General features: G+C 50.6%; 1 protein-coding gene across 1 annotated transcript in view; it reads right to left on the bottom strand.

Annotated features, from left to right (window-relative positions):
- Window positions 1–10,366: 10,366 nt before the first annotated feature.
- The window catches only part of LOC117646291, a 62,464-nt gene continuing 57,562 nt past the window's right edge, over window positions 10,367–15,268 (bottom strand). Inside the window, exon 13 of the mRNA XM_034387157.1 lies at window positions 10,367–10,429. The gene's annotated coding sequence lies outside the window, so the exon portion shown is untranslated. The remainder of the gene's footprint in view (window positions 10,430–15,268) is intronic.

Here is a 15,268-nt window from a genome sequence, read left to right as displayed (position 1 = left end):
CGTTCCAGAAAGCGCAAATTTGACATAGAACTTTTCCGCAAACTTTCACAGTGTGAGCCTATGTTTTAGTAATTAGTGTTTCTAAGTCATTAAATATGAACAAAATAAATGTGTATAGAGATCTGAGGACTAATAGGAGCAACAAACTCACTATTGTCAAAAGTTTCAGGTAAAAAAAAAATATTATTCTCACATTTTTTCTTCATATATGCTCTAAGAGGGTTTAATTTTATATTCTAAATTACCTTACAAACAGGATAACTCAGGTCAGCAGTCTAAACATGCTACTCTCATCTGTTCTTGAGTTATAAATGTAAACGCTATAAGTGTCAAAATAGCGTAAACCTTTCAATATAAAAAATGGTTGGGCGTTCAGAGTTTAAACTGGTAGGCTTAGTTCTTCTCATAGTAAGCTAATTTTATGCAACAAAACGAATATGATATACCTCTTTAGATCACATTAAGATGACTTTTCTGATTTCAAGTTAGGTTCTGAAAATGGATAGGTTCAGTACACTACTCTGAAACTTGGGATAAGTTAAATATTTGCCAGATCTTGCCAGATCTTTGCCTGATGATCTGTCATTTGTATAGATAGGAGAAATATTTGCAGTCAAAACGCCAAAAAACAAAACCCTGCAGCATGGTTTTTTTTTTGCATTTCCTTAGTAAGTGGAATTGACTTATTTTCCATTTCCGCTTCAATGCTTCTGTGCACTCCTGATGGGTAACTTTTGACAATAGTGAGTTTGTTGCTCTAAGTAGTCCTCAGACTTCTATACACATTCATTTTGTTCATATTTAATGACTTAGAAACACTAATTACTAAAACATAGGCTCACACTGTGAAAGTTTGCGGAAAAGTTCTATGTCAAATTTGCGCTTTCTGGAACGCTTAGTGAAATTTTTATTTCACCACCTCAGATTTCTGCTGTTATTTTAGGCAGTACCCTAAGGCAATTTTAAATGCACAGTGGTGAATTTTAAAAGTTGGGGCAAGGTCAGATATTCCCATATTTAAGTAAAACTCCCAAATTAGCAGTTTGTGTGTTTATGAAAGTGGTTAGAGGGCACAGGGTGGGCAAGTTTTGCCTAAATCATGATCTTCTACCGTGTTCTCATTGATTTCAACCGGCGAAGCCACTTCAGGTTGCATTTCCTGGTCAAAATTTTTTTATTTTCAACTTTGATAAGGGTCAAAAAATCGACAGCCCCATAACTCCACCAAATCACCCAGGCCGTCAGGAAGGCACCCCAAGGTTCGGCGCGAACCATGGTTTGCATCACGGGCCGCTCTGGTGCGGGGCGGGAAGGCGCGTGCCGTGCGGGTTGCCGCTTTGCCCCCAAACACCAAACCGCGGGCCGCGGGGCGCCGCCCCGGGTTCCAGACGTCGGAGAGGGCTCAAATTTGGTGGGCCTTCATTTCTCGACTTGCTCTTCCAAAGACACGTCGAGTCGAAGAAAAAAAAATTCTTTTATGCACCCTTGGCCTTGGTGGCAGGGGCAGATCGCCTCGCCGTCCAGACGACGTTGCGTCGCAGGAGGGGACGCGAAGATACGCGCTGGAGTGGGGCGTGGGTCGCGGGCTCGCAACGTGAGCCGCGGATAAAGAGAGGTCGCGGCCCCGCACAGTGGGCCAGAAGACCGGTGGAGGCGGCCAAAACTCTAGACGCCTTTTGAGCTCCAGAGTCGCTAAACAGGACTTGAAAGGAACGTTTGACCCCTACAATGGATTCCTCGTTCGGAGAGCAATCCATTGGTGGGGTCACACGTTCGGTTCGAGCCCCATTTAGCGACTCTGGAGCTCAAACCGCGTCTAGAGTTTTGGCCGCCTCCACCGGTCTTCTGGCCCACTGTGCCCCGAGGGAAGCTGCGGGTCTACGCGGGTCTGGGAAGGCCGCCAATGAAGTAGCATAGAACAGACGCCCAAAGTGCACTCCACTTGAACATTTCACGCACGCTACCGCAACGCCACTGCAAAATCCAGCTCAGCGCCACCCGTCACCGGCCGCCGGGCCGCTGCCGCTCGCTCGGCTTGACCTTGACCTGCTTCGACTCGGCCGTGCGTCAGTTCAGAAATCAGCTGATTCTCGAGGCGAGCGAGCCGCCCGCCGCCGGACGGTGACGAGTCGAGCTGAGCCGGTGCCGATCTCGGAGCCGAGCGGGAGCCGAAGCACAGAGGCGGCTGACTTGTCAGCGTGGTGGCTTCGCTCTCGTCAGAAATTTTCAAGTGGAGTGCACATGCAGATTGGGCGACACACCGTTACAGGAAGCCCCGTGAGTGCGAGAGAGACAGAGACAAAACGACCTTTCATGGATCTGTCTCTCTCGCACTCACGGGCTGCCCGGAAGGGTGCGACAAAGACAGCACTACGAAACGACTGTTCGGAATCAGTCTGCTGTGCGCGCCCTGCTACGCGGGTGACGGCCCGAGTTGGCGCTACTGGCACTACCTCACACAACAATATTTTGACACTCGTTCGAAGCCGGCTTGCCGAGGCCCAGGCCACGGCGGTATCGACTCTCCATACGAATACACATAAAACATAATTAATGAAATCATGGAACTTACCTCGTGTACAGAAAACGTGTTGTCTATCACACTGGCAGTATCCGACAGTACAGCGTCACTCGCTCCCCGTAGCATCCGTGCACGGAACATGCGTTGCGAAGAGCCAAAGGTGTGTTGTCAAACTCTGGCGGTCGTCTGCTACTGTATTGCGTCGCCTGCTCCGCCGCCCCCCTTCCACTCTTCTTCCGCAGCTTCCGCCATGCACCGTCAGGCGGAGCCAAGCAACCCCTCCCCCTTCACCTCGCTTTTCCGCCGCCCTTTCTCTTCACCTGTCGATGCGTGCACACGCAGCGTTGCCATATTTTCATTTCTCATTCATTCGCGACAAATTGTTACTCATTGACGGCAAATAAAACGATAAAACTCGCGGAATGCTGTTGAAACAGACAGTGCAGTATCGTAAAAATAATAGATAATTTAGTAAGCCTCTTTTTTATTTTCTCAAATTATTTGTTGAAATGTGCGTTGAGCTGACAACGTCGCAGTGCGGAAGAGGTCCAGCGAACCAGTCGAATAGTCAGTGTGTGATTGACTATGGAGCGACAAGGTTACTCGAAGCCAGCCGAGCGATCTCTCATTTTCACTTTGCATTCTTTGGGCTGGTCTTGGGACCGAATCGAACGGCATCCGTTGGTTAGCTTGAGAAGGTCAGCTATCAAGATGTGGGCCAGGCGCGGCGCGGAAGGGGGATTTGAGAATTTAGAGAACCGTCCCAAGACCGGACGGCCTCGTGCCACCACACGGGAGGACGACGCCGACCTCGTTGCCAGTGTGGACGCATCGAAGAAGCGGGCAGTTACCACCGTCGTCCGGGAGCTGTTCCCAGAGTACCCAGCCTCCATGACGACCGCTCGCAGGAGGTAAGTTTACATTTTGTGCTCTAGTTTGTTCATCCTTGCGGGTACTCGCTGGGCACACCTGGGTCCACGTTTCCGCGATGGCAAGCCAAGCAGAGCGCTCCGGCCATCTTGCGCATAGTTAACTTAATCCGTTCGTATCTCAGTAATCGTTTGTCCTTTTTCAAATCTGAGCCCGAAATAGGATTCTGCATGAAATTTTCTGTATCGTAGGGGGCGTAGCACAGGCGTAGCGTGCACGTAGCGGCGTGGCCGCTTCTCGGCCAAGTGTAGTTCATTTTGAGGGCTTTTTCACTGCCGACTGAGTGAAGAAGGCTGTCGCTGTGGCAGGGGACGCCCCGTGATTGCGAGAGAGACAGAGCGACGAAACGACCTTTCGCCCACCTGTCTCTCTCGCACTCAGTGTGCGTTCCGTGCAGTAGACGTGTCGCTAGTTTGGAAAAGCCAAACAAAGCAAAAGGGGCCGAAGGAAAGGGGGCTCAAAACCGGAATTTGACGTCTGTTCCCGTCGCAATGCATGCGCGTCGAGATGCGCGCCGATCTTGGTTTGCGCCGATAACCACTGCACTGGCAAAGCCTGCCGAGCGATTCCGAAGAGTCGTTTCGACGCACCGTCCCTCTCGCACCTTTACTGGAAGACCCGCGAGTGAGTGAGATAAATCGTTGAAACAACCTTTCGTCTCTCTGTCTCTCTCGCTCTCACGAGGATTCCTATAAGAGTGCGAGAGAGACGGTGCGACTAGACTACATTTTGTCGATCTGTGTTTGTTGCGCTCTCGGGACGCACCGTGAGAGCGAGAGAGACAGAGAGACGAAAGGTTGTTTCAACGATTTATCTCACTCACTCGCGGGTCTTCCAGTAAAGGTGCGAGAGGGACGGTGCGTCGAAACGACTCTTCGGAATCGCTCGGCAGGCTTTGCCAGTGCAGTGGTTATCGGCGCAAACCAAGATCGGCGCGCATCTCGACGCGCATGCATTGCGACGGGAACAGACGTCAAATTCCGGTTTTGAGCCCCCTTTCCTTCGGCCCCTTTTGCTTTGTTTGGCTTTTCCAAACTAGCAACACGTCTACTGCACGGAACGCACACTGAGTGCGAGAGAGACAGGTGGGCTGACGTCTGCGGCGGCGCGTCACAAATCTGCTGATTCGAGGCGAACGAGCCGGCGGGTTGCGACGAGTTACGGGTTTAATTGAGGATTAGTGATAAATCATTGTGCGCCTGAGCTAGGCAACCCCACGCGCGAGCCCGTGTTGTGGGCTGAGTACGTTACGGCTTCACGTGCTTGGCCGGAACGCCGGCGCGCTGTGACGCCGAAACGTAGGCAGCCCACAACACAGGCTAGCGCGTGGGGTTGCCTAGCTCAGGCGCACAATGGTTAATCATTAATTCTCCATTATCCGTAAATATGCACTTCTTAATTTGGAGGACAGGGTTTTAATGCATTACAGTAATTTATTTTTCCTTCAATGTTCAGGTGTCGTGCTGATGGTCTGCACAGCAGGAAAGCTGCCAACAAGCCTCTCCTGACGGACATTCACAAGCAAGTGCGCCTTCAGTTCGCCTATGACAACATCGACAGGGACCAAGACTACTGGGACAGCGTGCACTTCTCCGACGAGAAAACGTGGCGCTCCGATGAGAATGGCCAGATCACACTTTGGCGGCGCCCGGGCACTCGGTGAGTAGTTCGTGTGTTTTCGGGGGATTTGCAGTGTAGTAACTCAACATGAACAAGATTCTCCTTACTATGCATGAGCTATTCGTCGCGTTTTCTCCCTTGTTAGGCAGAGAAGTGTTGTGTCTTCGTTTGTCCGTTTGATCTGAAACGCAACATACACTCACTGCCTCCTCCAACTGATCGGCAAGTCTATGCCCCCCCCCCTTTTTTCTACAGTGCGCCCACGGGTGCTTCCCCGCGCCAGCTGAATTTAATTTCTCGCGTTGAATCACCAGCCGCGGATCGCCCGTGCGAGTGCGAGCGCCTTGGCGCAGGCAGCCCGCAACACAGCAGTGCTCGCTCGTTTACCTGCCGGTAGCTTCGAACTTGAGAGGCTCAACCACAATTGTGGTATCACGTGACCAACGGTGTTCCATCGACACCCGCAGGAAGACTCCATGACACACTACCATGGCCTAATATCTTGTATAAAAATATGATTTTTTTTTTGTTTTTTAGGTATGATGAAGAGAACCTAGTACCCAAGACAGCAAGCGGCCACGTCACGGCCGGCTTTTGGGGGTGCATCTCTGGACGTCATGGCGCCGTGGCGCTGGCCCCTACGCCACCGCGCATGACGTCTGCAGGATACGTCCGTATCCTTGAGGACTTTTTCCTGCCAGCCGCCCGTGCCCTGCAGCCCGGTCAACCGATCCGATTCATGCAGGATAACGCCTCAATCCACACCGCCGGAAACACAATGAATTTCCTCGCCAGACAGGAGGATGTTGAGGTACTGTGTTCAAGTTAATTAACTGTGCATGCCATCTCTGAGATCACTTTCAATAATTGTTTAATGGGCAGGCCAGGCGCCTTTTTTCGGGTAGCAAAGGGCTAGGGAAGGGGTAGGAAAGGGGTAGGAAGGGGGTAGAAAGGGGGTAGGAAGGAGGCATAGGTCCTAAAGCGCCCCCTCATTTTTGGCAATATCTGGAGGTTGGCAAACCTTTCGACTCCGGTGCATGGTGGGGATATTCGCATACTCGTGTGACTGCGCTGCTAAAAGCCCCGATTTGCGGCCTGTCCTCACGTTTGCTGTGCGGTGCGCGGCCGGTCTCTAACGCGATGCGCGTTCGCGTTTTAACGTAACTCAATCAATGACTGAGAAAAAAAAATGCAAATTACGGAAAATTTAACTGATTTTTTTTCGTTTTACAGGTAATTTTTTGGCCACCCAACAGCCCCGACCTCAACCCTATTGAGCATTTGTGGGCGCAGTGCGTCAATGAATGGGACAATAGGCACGAGAGGACCAGGCCACAGCTTCAGGCCCACGTTGAAGACGTGTGGCGAATCTGGCAAACCAGGATTGGGCGACTACAGCACCTCGTTCGCTCTATGCCACGACGACTTGAGCAGGTCATCGAGCGCCAGGGTGGCATCACGGAATATTAGTTTAACTTCACTGGTTCTTGACCTTTTGATAAATAAATGTTTCAAAAATTTGCGCTAGTCAGCACACAAGTCTGGTTGTGCATTTGTTAGTCTATTATTTTTTTTGCAAATTTAAAAGTTTAATTTTGTTAATGTTAGCATAAGGACTTATCAAATTTAACATGAAACATGCCATGATGGAATAAATCAAGATTAAAATGATAATGGGTCTATTCATTCCACAAAATAACACACTCAACCTACAAAAAAAATCAAGATGTATAAAAAAAAACACTGAAGAATGTAACACATTCCTCCACGCATTTAAAACTAAAACTCAAGCAAACATTGCAATAGGCCACATTTCGAAAGGGAATTTAATTTCCTGGGGGCGTCAAGGAAGCTGCCTCTTCCAAGACAGTCCAGGAACGTCTTGGGAAGTAAAAAAGGCCTTAGCAAGCAGGACAGAGAACCTCGCACAACAACTCGTTAGAGAACCGCACTTGAGGTGTGGACATGCTGCCCAGCGCTCCACGCGTGCGGGTGCGCCTGGTGCACTAAAAGGACCTTTCGAATACAGGTCTCAAAGGACTGGGAGCGCACAATCGCTCCTTCTCCAAAGACGTAGTTAGGCAATGCATATCTTGCCTACATTATACGTGACCGAGCTGCCGGCTCTTCGACGAGTCCGGCGACGTCTCGGGAGGGGCAAAGAAGCTCTGGCATGCGGGTTTGGGAGACAAGGGGCCCCGCTGGGCCCCTCCGTCTGGGAGCCCCGGATAGGCAATGCATATCTTGCCTACATTATACGCGACCGAGCTGCCGGCTCTTCGACGAGTCCGGCGACGTCTCGGGAGGGGCAAAGAAGCTCTGGCATGCAGGTTTGGGAGACAAGGGGCCCCGCTGGGCCCCTCCGTCTGGGAGCCCCGGTTAGGCGATGCATATCTTGCCTACATTATACGCGACCGAGCTGCCGGCTCTTCGACGAGTCCGGCGACGTCTCGGGAGGGGCAAAGAAGCTCTGGCATGCAGGTTTGGGAGACAAGGGGCCCCGCTGGGCCCCTCCGTCTGGGAGCCCCGGTTAGGCGATGCATATCTTGCCTACATTTTACGCGACCGAGCTGCCGGCTCTTCGACGAGTCCGGCGACGTCTCGGGAGGGGCAAAGAAGCTCTGGCATGCAGGTTTGGGAGACAAGGGGCCCCGCTGGGCCCCTCCGTCTGGGGAAAGCCCCGGTTAGGCGATGCATATCTTGCCTACATTATACGCGACCGAGCTGCCGGCTCTTCGACGAGTCCGGCGACGTCTCGGGAGGGGCAAAGAAGCTCTGGCATGCAGGTTTTGGGGGACAAGGGGCCCCGCTGGGCCCCTCCGTCTGGGAGCCCCGGTTAGGCGATGCTATCTTGCCTACATTATACGCGACCGAGCTGCCGGCTCTTCGACGAGTCCGGCGACGTCTCGGGAGGGGCAAAGAAGCTCTGGCATGCAGGTTTGGAGACTAGGGGCCCCGCTGGGCCCCTCCGTCTGGGAGCCCGGTTAGGCGATGCATATCTTGCCTACATTATACGCGACCGAGCTGCCGGCTCTTCGACGAGTCCGGCGACGTCTCGGGAGGGGCAAAGAAGCTCTGGCATGCAGGTTTGGGAGACAAGGGGGCCCCCCTGGGCCCCTCCGTCTGGGAGCCCCGTTAGGCGATGCATATCTTGCCTACATTATACGCGACCGAGCTGCCGGCTCTTCGACGAGTCCGGCGACGTCTCGGGAGGGGCAAAGAAGCTCTGGCATGCAGGTTTGGGAGATAGGGGCCCCGCTGGGCCCCTCCGTCTGGGAGCCCCGTTAGGCGATGCATATCTTGCCTACATTATACGCGACCGAGCTGCCGGCTCTTCGACGAGTCCGGCGACGTCTCGGGAGGGGCAAAGAAGCTCTGGCATGCAGGTTTGGGAGACAAGGGGCCCCGCTGGGCCCCTCCGTCTGGGAGCCCGGTTAGGCAATGCATATCTTTCCTACATTTTACGCGACCGAGCTGCCGGCTCTTCGACGAGTCCCGGGGACGTCTCGGGAGGGGCAAAGAAGCTCTGGCATGGGGTTTGGGAGACAAGGGGCCCCCCCTGGGCCCCTCCGTCTGGGAGCCCCGGTTAGGCGATGCATATCTTTCCTACATTATACGCGACCGAGCTGCCGGCTCTTCGACGAGTCCGGCGACGTCTCGAGAGGGGCAAAGAAGCTATGGCATGCAGGTTTTTGTGGATGGTGGCCTTTCCCTCACTTCTCTATCGGTGGAAAATTCTAAATTGATGAGACTGGACGGAATTTCCGTGCGGTCGAGCAGGTGGGCCTGTGCTGTGGTGTGCTGCTAGTGCTGTCCGTCGGAGGACCTTGGGATATCCTTGCGCTGTTCGTAGTCGTGAGGCTGGTGATGACGTCATGGACGTCCATAACCCTACTTTGCTCATCGATTTAAATCGACTCTTTCCTTATTTCTGACAAGTTGTCGTTGGTTTGGCGGTTTTGGCGATGTCCGCCAACTTTATGCATCAGCCACACCGGTCCAGTTCAATTTCTTGGACGACCAGGGGAATAAAAGCTATAACTTTTGCGAGGTGGGCCTTCGGCTATCATGGCTGCTTTCTGCCACCAGATGGTGCCACTTTACGGGGACCTCGAGCGGGGGTATCGCCATAGGGGGGGTTGGATTCTTTGGCGACGGTAGTAAAAGGGGTGCGGCTTGGTGGTGGAGGAACTGCAGCTGGACGGCGGTGGAGGTGGTGGACCCTCGCACGCCGCGCCTGCAGTGCTGCCCCGGGACGCCGCGCTGCTGCGGCACATGGCCAGCCGATGCCCGGTAAGGGCAGACACCGCACACTGAAGAAAAGTAACTTCCCGAACCACGAAAATTCCCCAAATTTGCCAATTGTAGGAATGCAGAAAATTAACTAATAAAAACAACGAAAACTTTTTTGCTACGTAAATTTAACGCTAAACCCCGTTTCTGTACTCGTTTTTCAAAAACAAGGAAGGATTGCTGAAAGAAATTCGGATTACGTTTACGCTACGGCGCTCCCTCAGCCGACCACATATTTCACGAACGTGAATGAACCCGATCATCCAGAGGAAACGAGCACTCGAAAAGGAAAAAAACGCACATTTTTCCTTGGTATTTTCTGTAACTTTTCTACCTTTACTCGGGTTTAAAATTTGTTTATTGAGTGTGAAGCATCGGTAATTAGGTTTAGGCTCAACATGGCGGACATGTAAACAACGTTTTGGGTAAGGAGCTACTTAGCCAGACGGGTTTTCCTAAGGGCCAGGGGGCCAAGACCCTTAGCTGAGGTGACCAGTCCTTGTAAAACACGACAAAGTTTTTTCCGTGCAGTTTCGGCCGAAACAAGCCGCCGCGCTGCCTTCCTCTGCAGCACGCTGCCCGGTCCGTGTTTCCGGTCCGGCCGGCCGCCTGCGAACCTCGGCATGCAGCACGCTCGACAACCGGCCGCGGCGCGTTGCCTACCTCGCCCTTCGCAGGCGCTTACACACTTACAAATGCATGCTTGCAAGTACACACTTCCAAACGCCCATGCTTAGCATGGAGTTAAACGGCGCCAAGCATGCGTTTGTAAATGTGTCTTTGCAAGCATGCATTTGTAAGTGTGTACTAAGGAGACAGTTAGGTTTGTAGTGTGGTTTCACGGCGAAGCCTTGCCTTCAATGCGAGACGTTACCTCCCGACCCGTGGCGCCCCTGTCGCGGAGGTGGCGCCCGCGCCACCGTTGCCGCGCTGCTGGTGCTGTCGATGCTGCGGTGTGGTGGAGTCGAAACTCACCCCGGGTTTTCAAACTGAGATCGAGTGTGCGGCGGCGCGCTAACGCGCTGAGCGGCGTGGCCATCACCAAAGCATCGAGTCAGCGGCAGACTGAAGGTTACAATACAAGACAGAAAACATAATCTTCATGAAGATTCTTTGGCGACGCCGAATATCTCTTATATGCGCTAGCTAGAGCGCGCTTGCAGGCATGCTCCAGGTAGAGCATACAATGTACGCTTTTGAATTTGTAGAGCATGTGTGGGTTGGCTATCTGAGAGTGCCGGCCACTGGCATGAAGCAGTGCTGCGGCATGCTGGAAGAGCTGAAGCGGACACGTCCCTGCATCCACGGCTCCGTTGCGGTCACTCCCTTGCCGGTGGAGCCACGCAAGTTTGTATGGCCTAAACGTCGGGTTCCCGTGAGCAAGCCTTTCAGCGGGTAGCTGCAATAATTGTTCCTAGTCGCTTTTTATGAGTACAATTTTTTCAATTCCCATAAACCATGCAACCTATCCGTGGGTGCCTACTTGCTTTTTTCAGTGCATTTTTTCCAATTTCTATCAATTATTTTTCCTCTCAGCGGCACTGTGCGAAAAAACCACAGTAAATCCCGTTAATTTTTTTGCCGGGATTTACTGTAGTTCAGGACACAGTATTTACTGTACCTGGTTACAGCAATTACTGTACCTGGTACAGGATATTCCGTACTCCACTCCTGTGGTACTATGCGTGACAAAAGTAAGCGACCCCTCCGGCCGGGCCTGGCGATACCCCGCGCCCAGGCCGCTGCCAAACAGGCGGACCCTGGCAGATGGCCGACGCAGGGCTGCGCTGTTGTCAAACTTCACTGCAGGTGCCGTGGGGGGGAGGGGGGCAGCATGTGCCAAAGTGCAGAGGCAGAGGACCCGGCCTGTGGCCTGGGAAGTCCGATGCGCGGGAAAACTGGACTTGGTCTGGAATTTCGGTTAAAATTTGTCGTAGAACAAAATTTCAAATTCACTGGACTCGCAGCTTCGAAAGGAACCCATTTCCACTAAATTCGAAACCCAAAAAATAAGTTGTTTAAAAATTTTCTTTTTTGAGTCAAGGGGCAATAAATCAGCTTGTCAGCACCCTCACGCCGGTGCACCCAGGCAGTGAATGAGACCTGCGACACAATAGCCTGCAGGCAACCCGGCTAATTCTAGAATGCAAATTTTCTAGGGCGTTATTTTGACATGTTGGGAATGTTGGCCACTGTATTGAGGACTCAATTTCCGACTTATACATGTAAAAATTAATTTTCTAAGATCATTTTGATGAAGTAAGAAAAAGTTTACTAGATACCTACAATGAAATAATCAGCTCAGATTGAGACGCATTTTGGTAGTGGTGTCAAAAAAAGTCATATTCGCATGAAATTTACTTTAAAATAGCACCCGGCCAGCAGCAGGAGCAGAACCGCTCGGCCGCTCTGTGGCATCCAGACCGGCGGCTGGCCCAGGGTGTCATTCACTCGTCGGGGGGTAATAAAGCTATTGTGCACCTGCAGTGATAGTTTGACAACAGCACAGCCCTGCGTCGGTCCATCTGCCGAGGAGTCCGCCTGTCTCGGCAGCGGCCTGGGCGCGGGGTATCGCCAGGCCCGGCCGGAGGGGTCGCTTACTTTTGTCACGCATAGTAACAGTAAATTCCGTACAAAGTACAGTAGATCCTGTAATAAGGTACAGTAAATCCTGTACTCTGAACTACAGTGACAGCTGTACTAATCACTAAAGGATTTGCTGTGATTTTTTCCCACAGTGGGGTACCTAGTCACTCTCTCTGTGTATATTTCTCCTAATTGCTTTTTATTTTATTACTTGGTCTCTCAGCGGACATCTATAACAGTTGCGCCTACTCGCTTTTTTGTGCGTGTTTTTCGTTCAATTTCTACGTATCAATTTCATTCTTTATAACATTTAAATGCGAGATGATTTAACTTTATGTTAGTTTACGTTGCTTAAGCAGAGAAGTGAGCGCATTTCAAACCTTCCTCTTTTAAGTATCACTTTTAACACTTTCAAGTGCGAGCTGATTTATACATGGTTAGTTTATGTTAATTAAGCAGACAAGTGAGTGTATCTCACACCGTCCTTTTTGGCCCGTCCCGTTAATTTTTTGTAAAAAAAATGACGGAGGGACGGGCATATAGTATGATCCCTGCTGTGCGTCCGTTCGTTCGTTCGTCCGTCCGTCCGTCCGTCCGTCCGTCCGAGGACTTCCCGTGGTCCGATCTTGCCCAAAATTTGGTATGCAGCCTCCTTGGGTGACCCTAAGAACCGCCCGGTGGCAGCAAATCCGATCCGACCCCCGGGGGGCGCTGCTGCAGGTGCATCATGGTCTACAGGGGGTCGAGGAGGATCTCGGCAACGGATGCAGCTAGGAGGGCATGTAGGGGTATTTTTGGAATCGGGACGACGAGAGAAAACCAATGGTGCCAGTTTCGAGCGAATCGGAGAACTTCGGACCCGGGTTCAAATCCCAGCGGAGTATTTTTTGAACATTCTTTTTATTCGAGTTTTTGCATTGTTTCTGACGTTTTTGAGGGTGCTGATGACGAAAACGACATTTATTTTAACCCCAGACTCAGGTTTAATTCCCGTCAGGGTCAAACATAGGCGAAATTCGTACGTTTCACTGTAAAAAATCCCGGGGGAAAATTTACGCATTTGGACCGGGCAACGCTTGGTCCCCCATCAAGCGGTAGTTATTTCTCATGTAATGTGTAGGTAAATTGATCAGTGACGTAAGAAATTTCTCCACCCATTTCTTGTGAAATTTGGGCACATGGACTGAGGGTGTATCTTTCCCGAGCCACAGGGGTAAATTTCTACCGACCCAAAATAACTCACGCCACAGGGGTAAAATTATCCTGCTGGCTTGCGCCAGTGGCTAAAACCATGTTAGTGTGACTAAACCTTGCCCACGTTATTGACTTCAATGGGAGTCGAACCGTCAACCTTGTGATTCAATTCACACCACGCTATCCACTGCGCCACGAGACATCCTGCAGGCAGGTCGCTGCGAGCTCTGTACTGGTCCGGCCGGACTGGCCGAGCAGAGGCGCGAGGAAATTTGCCCCTGTGGCGCGGGAAAGATGGTAGGCCACTCCAGATGTAGAAATTTATTCTGACTTGCTGGGGTAATTTTACTGTCGTGGCAAGTGAAATCAGTTTATCTTCCCAAAGAGTAAATTTACTTTTGTGGCTCATAAATTTCCCCACACTGTCAGTGGGTAAATTTTCCAGCCACAGAGTTAGTTTAGCTCTGCGCATCTATTACGTGAGAAAAAATTTTCTCAGGCCATGGCGTAAAATTTATCAGTGCAGTGCACGGGTAAATTTACCCATGATTTTTTACAGTGTTCTTAATGTACGGGACGGGCCAAAGTTGCCGATGTATATCGCTACTTTTCCTGTTATTTATTACTTGGCCGCTTTTGCTGGTTATATTGAAGGTTGACTAACTTATCGCTCTCTCAAGAAAGCGCAGTCATTTTTTAACATTTTTTTTGGTCTCCTAAGGGAGAGTGGGGCACATTGTATCACTTTTTTCGTTTTGGGCTGTGACACCCTTGAGTGGGAACATAAACCTAATTTTTTTATCCCAAAATACAAAGTAGTCCTTTATATTGAAGATCCAAATCAAAATTTTCATGTTGCCAAACTGGTTTAGAGTGTAATCGCACTTTGATTTATCCTTTGCAATCGATACAAAGTACCCCACTAATGGGGTACTTTGTATCAGGTATGGGGCAATATGTATCACATTAGATTTCTCAAGAATATGGCTGCAATTAGGCATAATTTAGTGCAAAATCGATTTGAACATCATGTATTTGTTCTGAAGGTTATTATGAAATGACAGGCAGAGCTGCATAAGATGCAATTTTTATGTAAAAAAAATAGGCATATTGTATTACGGGGTAATATGTATCACTAGCTCTCGAACATGAAAACTCGCGCGCGGGGTGGGTCTCATAATGGGAAATCGAAAGACCCTTGGAAGTACTTCATTTTCCGCCAAGGCGGTGACTTCGTATTCGGTCAAAAACACAAAAAAAAAGGTGCTGATACAACTTCCCCCACAGTGCAGATAAGGGGCCGTTCAAATGTGACGTCACGCTTTTTAGGCTCATTTTTTGACCCCTCCCCCCCTGTAGTCACAAATGGTCACTATTTTGACTCACCCCTCCCCTCCCCGTGACGTCACATTGTCCAAATCATTATTCTTGGCAACGGGAATAGATACGCGACTACATCGTCTTAATTAGGTGCCTAAATTGGAATTTTCTAACAATTTGATTGCATTTTGGAAAATCCGGTCGAATCTGGTCTCACGCTAACTTGTTCGGAAAAATCTGAGGAAAGTGCAGTTAAAATACCCAAGCCAGGGACTGACAATTTAAGCTGAAGTAGGTGGGGATTGCTGATTTCAGTTCATTTTTTAGTGGCTCACTCCATTCATATTTGGCAATTTTACACTGCTTAAAAGTGTGATGTCACAATGCCTTCATCCCCCTCTCCCCCATGTCACATTTGGTCACGATTTCTCTAGACCCCTCCCCCCCTTAAAAGTGTGACGTCATTTTTGAACGGCCCCTAAACAAACAGGCAGGCTGGGCGCCCAAACCTGCGCCGAAAGGTACCGTTCGGCACGTCGACATAGTTGTCAAAGCCCATGCCATCAATGCCAGATCAAAATTTGAGCCTTTAACTGAGTGATAGCGATACAGCAAACAATATTCGATGAATTCACAATTTTACTATACGTTATTTCCAGTAGCCCTTTATTTTGTCCGCTCATACCGCCATTTCGGTTAGAGATACGAAGTCACCACCTGACGAAAAATGAAGTACTTCCAAGGGTCTTTCGATTTGCCAACACGAGACCCACCCCACGCGCGAGTTACGAGTTCTAGAGCTCG

This window comes from Thrips palmi, unplaced genomic scaffold (assembly GCF_012932325.1).
Source record: "Thrips palmi isolate BJ-2018 unplaced genomic scaffold, TpBJ-2018v1 HiC_scaffold_10, whole genome shotgun sequence".
In the NCBI taxonomy this organism is placed as follows: Eukaryota; Metazoa; Arthropoda; class Insecta; order Thysanoptera; family Thripidae; genus Thrips; species Thrips palmi.
This window is presented reverse-complemented; position numbering and strand designations above follow the sequence as displayed.